This window comes from Eumetopias jubatus, unplaced genomic scaffold, assembly GCF_037043125.1.
Source record: "Eumetopias jubatus isolate StellerSeaLion01/CBP00866 unplaced genomic scaffold, mEumJub1_p1.0 scaffold_2, whole genome shotgun sequence".
Lineage (NCBI taxonomy): Eukaryota > Metazoa > Chordata > Mammalia > Carnivora > Otariidae > Eumetopias > Eumetopias jubatus.
Window position 1 is genome coordinate 140,992,017 of NW_028274808.1, and position 8,600 is coordinate 141,000,616.

Consider the following 8,600-nt stretch of genomic DNA (forward strand, 5'->3'; position numbering starts at 1 on the left):
ATCCCACTGTTACTTCATCCAATAGGGGTAGTATCTATTCTGTCTTTATCTGGAATGTTCTTGATGAGTACTATGGTCAAAAATGCTGGTTTGACATGTCTTAGATCTTTCCTGAAAACACTCTATCCATGGGGACACCTGGGTGGCGCAGTTGATTAACCGTCCAACTCTTGGTTTCGGTTCAGGTGACAATCTCAGGGTTGTGAGATCAAGCCCCGTGTCAGCTCTGCACTCAGCACAGAGTCTGCTTGTGTTTCTCCTTCTCCCTCTGCCCTTCCCCGCCCGCCCCCGCTCTCTCTCTCTCTAAAATAAATAAATAAATCTTTAAAACACTCTATCCATGGATATTAAACATTTAACATCATTGTTACATTTCATACCATCTGAGTTTTGAGATGGTATTGTTACTTTCATTTCATAGACAGTTAAGAAAATGTCACCTAGAAAAGTAAGTGACTTATCTACATCATAAGTCAGTGGCAAACCTGGGACCAATATCCAGGGTTCCTGACTCCAGATGAGATTAATTCATCTCCTTAAAATGTCCAAAACCTTTATTTCCTACAGAATAAATACCAGTCCTTAAATGGATACTTATTACATACTTATTAGATTCTGGTATTTAATAAGTAACAGTTTTTTCATGCTACATGTTAAGGTAAGAAGCCAGCACCAACCTTCCATTACAACTCCATAGCCCAGTGGACAAAAGCATTTGCTTTGGAGTCAAAAAGCAGAATTTGAATCCCAGCTCCATCTTTGAATTTCGGGATAGATCCTTTCACATCTGTGAGTTTTAGTTTTCTATAAGACGGTAGACACAGCTAGTTACTGCTCAATATTTATTCCCCTTTGTGTCTTCTACAAGAAACCTGACTTAGTTCAGAGCATCAGTGTGCCAGGTAGAAACACTGATTTCTCCAGACTCCCTCACAGCTTGGGGTGCCCACCACCCATGTGACAAAATTCTGGGCAATGAGTCATAAGCTGAGAGTTTCTGGAAAACTTTGCTTCCCTCGGTAAGCGCCGACCCGCCCTCCCCCTTCTCCTTCCCACTTGGCTCCACTTGCCCCTTTTTTTTTTCAACACTTGAATATTCATTTCCATATATATTTTCATTGACTAAATAACTAGTTAACTAGTTGAAATGAGAACTGTTCTTCCTTTGATACAAGCCAAAGGTACATTTGCAAACAACCTTCTCAGCACCTCCCTGGAGAGCCTACTGAATCTGGGTCTTACTTGAAAGCCTGAAGTTTTTATCTATTTGTGTTTTCAGAAACTGTTTTTGAAGAACAACTCCTACCCCTCTGCAGATGATCCAGCCTTGGTTTCCTTCTCTCTTTCTTCCTTGCTTTAGTCCTAAAGATGTTGAGCCATTTCTCTGCCAGGGAACAAAGGAAAAGACTGGGTATCTTCCCTTTGTCTTTCAGATCCATTCTCAGCTCTTCTCAATTGTGCTTTCTACCCAGGAAACAGGACTGATGGGCTGTATGACAGGGCTCTCCTGCTCTCTGGCTTCTGGTGGGGCCAACGGGGAGCCCTTGAGAGATCAAAGGGAAGAAGGAGTATGAGGTCCTGCCTCCCTCTTTTAAGTGAGCTGTGTCCCCCCCAATTAAGGTCACCGATCTTCTCACAAGTCTTCTCTGCTTTATTTCTTTGCTACAGGAAAACCAACCCAATAGGTTACAGATTTCAAGCTTTTAATGCTTTAAAATTTGTTGCTGACTAGAACATACAGCCTTACTTTATCCTAAGGTTTTAATAAAGGCATTTCCTTTTGCTAAGATTGGGAAGCTCAAACTAAGGGAAAACCCTGAGTTAATATACATTGTCACTCTTTTCGAGGGTTAGTCTTTAACTTTTCAGGCCTCGAAACTAATTTTCTCAGCATACTCAGTGAATATTGATTTCACAAGGACTGACTCAATCTAACCAAAATAATGAGAAATTGATAAGTAAGGCAGAATGCCAACTTAAAATTTAAAATAAGATGTATGATACTTCATATAGGCAATATTATGGGAACTGGGCAATGAGTGTTATCACCTGCAAATAACAGGAAAAACAAACAAACAAAAAACAATGAATTAAAGCATAAGAACATTATTTATTGTTTATTCAACAAGAAGGTCTATCAGTCTCATCAATGTCACCAAGGAATTATACCATTTGGCATGTTTGCTTATGGCCTCATGGTTACAAGATAGCTGCCACTCCAGACATCAATACTGCATTGAAAATCAGAAAACAAATAGCTGGTTGGAGGATTGGGAAAATGCTTTCTTTCCATAAGGCTTTGCTTGTCTTTTAACCCAGTTAGCTTCCCAGCCACCCCATGGGCAAGAACCAGGTCTCATTTCATTCCAATTGTCAGGGAGGCTGAGAAAGCAAGCATCTAACTCTCCAGCCACAGTTCACTGGTGAGAGTCAGCACTGAATACGAGACTTGGAAATGGCCTTGGATTGTGTAGCAGCTGGGGAGTTGTGCTGCACAGACCCCTCAACAGAGCTCACTGCTCAGCTTTGAGAGGGCAGTTGGCTGACAGCTTCTAGCTGCAGTACCTTGAGGATATGCCTCATGTTCAAGCCAAGGCCACGCTGTTCCTGGGTAGCCCCAGCCAGTACCGTACAAACTGGGAGTACTAGGGTCTGGGTGTGTCTACCCAATGCAGGACTCCTCTCAACTTTGTTCCAGAAAACCCTATTAGCTGGTCAAGCCTTGTTCAGATCCACATCACGGTCTGAGGCTCTCTTCTGCACAATCCGGTTTCCTCTCCCTTTATGGTTCATGGTCATTACCCCCCAAATACATCTCTGTACTCCTAACTTTCTCTCAGCATCTGCTTCCTTCAGGAGCTGAACTGAGAGCAAAGAGATACATCAGCAGAATTGTTCCCTATAAGGAAGTCTCCATGGAAATCAAATAATATTTGTGCTAAGAGAATATAGGATCAGAACAAACTAGCCTCCTCTGACTAATCCATTTTCACCATGAGGATATTCCTAATGTAGGCACACCTCTCTTGTGTGTGGACATCCAACACATCCAGGCTCCCAGCCTACACTGGTGAACAAAGTTGATCTCTGATTCTCAGACTCCTGTTTTTCTGTTTCCTTTCAAATCATCCCTGTTCTGTTGGCTACTGCTTTTTTAGCAATGTTGATTGCAACATGGAATGCTGTAGCCAAGCTCTGTTTTCCCCACCTTGGGACCTGGAAGACATTCTGTTTTCTCTTTTGTTCATTTGTTTGCTTGTTTTGTTATTGCTTTCAGGATAATTCTCCGAAAACCTACTCTTTTCCATTGTGTGTTGACTTTACAATTTCAGTTCTCTGGGTTCTGAAGAAGTCTCACTGTCACTCCCTTTTACTTCTTATACAGTTCTGCTGCAGGCCTTTAAAATAGCTTCAGTTCTAGAGCATAATTTCCTCTGAGGAACCCTCCAGTGGCTTCATTTGTTTATTTGTTCATTCAACCTTCATTTATCAAGCAGCTACAATGTGATAGACTCTCTAGCTGGTGCTGGGCATACAACAAAGAGGAAGACACAGGCATTCTTCCAAGAAGCTCATAGAAGCTGTTTTTAAGTTAAATAAAACTAGAAAAAAAAAAGTCAGAAGAGATGAGATGTAAGCCAAAAGAAGAGTGAATCGCTCATCAGAGCTTTTCTGCAACCTAAATATTTTAAGTTTTCCATCCTCTATGAGATAGAACTTCAGAGATTTTCAGAGTGATAAGCCTCCCTACATGCACTGGATATTAAATATGGATGTGGCTTATTTTCTGCCAATCTGTGCTGCTTATCACTGTCTGGTGCCACCGTTAGATGGCCTCTGCTGATAGCTGCCTGCCTGAGATGGCTTCTGTCTCACCAGGGCTTGAAAAATGATGGAGCTGCTCAAATGGTGACTATTTCTGCACCAGACACATTGGCAGCACATTCCCAAGTATGTCTGTGTTAAGGCACTTACCCCTGTCTTGGTTTCAGATTATATTTGTCCTATATGTGCTCATTCCCATTTATTAATGTTTATCATTCCATTTTCCCACCATAATTATTTATATAATCATTTATCAGTTCTGTCCTTCTAAGTAAAAATTAACAAAGTTCAAGACAGACTTGACGGGATCAAAGACTGGATATAATCTTAAAAAAGATTACAACTAGAAATAATGATAGTCCTCCGGTCCAGGATTTGAGAAACGCTCTCCCAGAAGACAAGAGTCTTGAGTTGCTTTAGTATTTCCTCCTTAAACTTTGGAAGGAGAATGACAAAGCTACGGTAGACCTCAGAAAGTCACCTTGTCCAATCTCCTTACTTTATAAAGACGAAAATTAGCTCCAGAGCAGTAGAGTAACTTGCTTAGGTTGGACAGCTTGACAGATACGGGGCTAATACCCTAGATTCCTCACTCCCAGTCGGGCTCTTTCCAACAACTGTCCACACTGAATTTACCTGGCCACACTGGTTTCCACAGCTAATTCTGCTTTTTCCATTTTTCATCTTCCCTGCACCCCCTTTCTTTCATCTTTTGTCATCTGCAGTTTTCTCTCCTTTTCTCTTGCTTCCTCCCCCCCAACAGGATTTTTCACATTCCTCTCAGTCCTGTGTGTTTCCTATTCCTGACCCTTTTGTTTTTTTTTCTGTCTTTGTGATCAGTAAAGAAAACCAATACGTGTGTCTATCTTTGTATCCTCTATATTTAATACTTAAAGAGAAGCTTGATGTATATGAAAATTCCAAACTATCGTTAAAATTACAATTCTACAAATATGCTAGAAAGTCTACTGGAAAAATAATGCTACTGAATTCCCAGGGCTTAATACTAAAGCACGTCTGGGATAGCAGAGTAGTTTTGAAATGATTGCACTCGGCCCTCAGGACTTCAAGAAAAGATATAAGTTCCTGTAGGGGACTTACAATCTTCTGTAATATAATCAGATCAAAATGTAATGGATGATATTAACTGTCCGTATAGCAATGGAAACGAATGACTGAGGAGAGTTTTACACACAACAGAAACGGCTAAGTCCCATCACATTAACTGCAGAAAGCTGCTTGGAGACAAGCTGATGCACCAAATTTCATCAAGTATGCATGGGCTGATGCACAGAACCATTGTTTTCAGTCCACGCTTCAGTTTCCCAGGTACTCTGCTAGCAGGAAGGGCATGTGTTTGATGGCAGGCATTAACATTCTAGATCCAAGGAAGGGGAAATCTTCTAGTATCAATTAATTAGCTGGTACTCCCATTTCCTTTCACTAAAAGGCTGGTTGCTCTCCATGTGTTAGACTCTAACTCTGTGCCTACAGAGCTGACCTTGACCTGTGGTTGATGTAGGAAAGACGTTAGGATTTGAAGCCGATGGCCAAGAAAGAATTCTTGAGACATCTTTGGTGCAAAAAGTTGGTTTTATTAAAGCACGGGGCAGGACTAGTGGGCAGAAAGAACTGCACGGGGTTCATGGGGAGTGGCCCATTATATACTTTCAAGTTGGGAGGGGGTTAGGGATAGGATAAACTCTAAGGAATTTTGGAAGCAAGGTTTCCAGGACCCTGAGGGGCTAGCTGTTGTTGGGAAAAGGTCTAATAAAACCTTAGTCATGAGACCCTTCAGATGTATATCGGTGGGCCATATGCTTGGGGGATGATTGCCACCATGTATCTTGGGGGCTAGAGATAAAGGAAGTTTTATAGGGCGCCTGTGTGGCTCAGTCGTTGAGCGTCTGCCTTCGGCTCAGGTCATGATCCCAGGGTCCTGGGATCGAGCCCTGCATGGGGCTCCCTGCTCCGCAGGAAGCCTGCTTCTCCCTCTCCCACTCCCTCTGCTTGTGTTCCCTCTCTCGCTGTCTCTCTCTCTCTGCCAAATAAATAAATAAAATCTTTAAAAAAAAAAGGAAGTTTTATATATTAAAGTAGACTTACAGGATTCTGGGGGTGGGGGTGGGGTGTTGGGCTAGGATTGCTTTTTGTCTTTAGCAAAGTGTCAACATTGAGGCAGTTGAGTCCCTAGAGGAATGTCACTCTGCCTGTTTCAAGGACTTGTCAATGGGCTGTAGGTAGTAAGGAAATTTCATAATTTCTCTTCTGCCTTTGTTTCCAACATCATGGTAACCCCATAAAAGTATTGTCACCATGACCATGGCCCTAATGTCCAGACAGTTTCCCTCTTTAGCATTTTGGGCCCCTTTCTAAAGCTTCTGCAACTTGATAAATTTACAAATATCTACTGATCATGATTGCATGGCTTTGGTTATGTTAAGTAATTTGCCCTTCAAGAGTGCACTACCTCGTTGATTTAAACAAACCAGGAGTAGTGGGTACTAAAGATTTGAGGCAATGGATAATTAGGTCTGCATCCCTCTGTGCCACCTTTTTTCACATTCTTCTAGTAGCATCGAAAAAGGAAGGGAAAGCATTCCTGAGACATGCTGGGACTGGCCACGGGTAAGCAAACAGAGTTCTCTCCCTTCCCCGGACAAAGGAGAAGCATATCTTGCAGGACCATTTCACTTCTTGCTTCAGCAGCCCTGGCTCTTCCCAAAATCTCAGAGCCCTGGGAACTGCATACAGAAGCTATGTCACTGAAACTCCAACAGGATTCCTGCCCTAAGTCTGGGCAGCAGCTGTTAAGCAGCTGTGCCATTGTGCCCTAAAGCTGCTTAGCATAAGATGCAAATGAGAAAAGGAGCTCTGAACCTAACGTGAAAAATACTAACCCCTGAGACGGCGGATGGCAGGTAATATATATCTCGAAGACATTCATGGCATTAGAATGAATACATAACGGATGACCTTTAGATTTGTATTTTAAGTTTTTTTCCATGGAAGTGATGCACTCAAATTTTTCCAACTTGAGACAAATGAATAAAGAAAATACAAACTAGGGGGAAAGGGAGGACCCCTGGCAGCTGGTACACCGGAAGCGTGGAAGCAGGTGAAATGTGACTCCCTGTTCTCCTCCCCTCCTCCTCCTGCCCAGGCACCCCAACCCAAAATAGCATGAAAGCCTTCCTTGGAGCAAGCAAGATAAATGTTTGCTCCTGGGGGCAGGGCCCCAAGTTCAGGCACAGCACCACTTCTGAGAGTTGGCACCCTGTCCAGCCTTTGATCAACTTTCCTTTGTGGGACATGTCAACCTCGTTCCTCTTTAATGTGCAAGATGGGACAAGAGCTTGAGCCAGGCAAGTAGAGCTGCAGGCAGGGCTTTCTTCAACGCTGGGCAGAAAGGCACTTGCCTGCCCAGGCCCACAGAGAGCCCCTACAGTTGTTTGCCTGCCACATCCTAGGAAAAGGCGTGCTGGCCTCCTGCTGGCTTGGCATGGGTGCTGCCCAATGGCAGGCAAGCCGGGACCTGGCACCAAATGGAACAATGTGGAAAGCAGGCAGCAGGTTATTTTCTAAGCCCAGCTTTTGGGATCAGTGCTTACCTCCCCTCCCCCGTCAGCCCTTCTACAGTAACCCCTCCCTCTGAGCGCTCTAGGAATCCAAGGATCCCATCCACTAGTTCTGGCCTCCCCCTCCCCCAGCCCCATCGAAATCCCCTGGTGCAGAAGTAAGGAAACTCGATGACATGCTCATGGATGGGAGAGTAAATCCATATAACCTTTCAGGAGAACAAGCCAACAATATAGAAAGTTTAAATAAATGTATATTCCCTTAGAATACACCCAGGAATTTCACTTCTAGAAATGTATCCTAAAGAGGGGTGCCTGGCTGGCTCAGTCAGAAGAGCACACAACTCTTGACCTTGGGGTTATGAGTTTGAGCCCCACATTGGGTGTGGAGATTACTAAAAAGATAAACTTAAAAAAATTGTTTTAATGTATCCTAAAGAAATTATTATATGGGTAGATAGAAATGTATGGATGAGAATGTTTATTGCTGTTTTATTAAAAATACTGAACAATTGGAAACAAAATATCTGTTAGAAGAGGATCTTAAATAGTCATATGAGCATACAATGAAACACTCCACAGCCACTAAAAATAAGGAAGGAGATCCGTATCAGTTAACACTGACATATGCCCGAACACATTGTTAAATGAGACAAGTGGGTTATAGAAGAGTACACAAAGTAGAATCCCACTTATATATTTTTTTAAAAGTTTATATGTTTATGGTTGCATAAAAAGAATGCAATGATAAATATCATTTGGTTGACAGTATCTGTGAGCGGGAGCATTATAGGTATTATCACTTTCTCTATATTGCTTACATTTTTAGAAAGGAGACATATTAACAGAAAAAATATTTTGATGTTTTTTTTAAAAACTGTCTCTCAGGAAAATACATGCAATGCCTTCACATTGACAACCACTTCTATTTGTAAAGAGCTTCACAGTTTACAAAATACTTTTATTTTCTCCATTAACTTGTTCAGTCCCCACAGCACTGTGAGGTAGGAAAGGCAAATCTTAGTATTGTCAAAGATAAAGCAAAACTAATAGGAAACAAACTGAGGGCTGCTGGAGGGGAGGTGGTGGGGCAGTAGGTGTAATTGGGTGATGGACATTAAGGAGGGCACGTGATGTGATGAGCACTGGGTGTTATACGCAACTGATGAATCACTGAACTCTACCTCTGCAACTAAT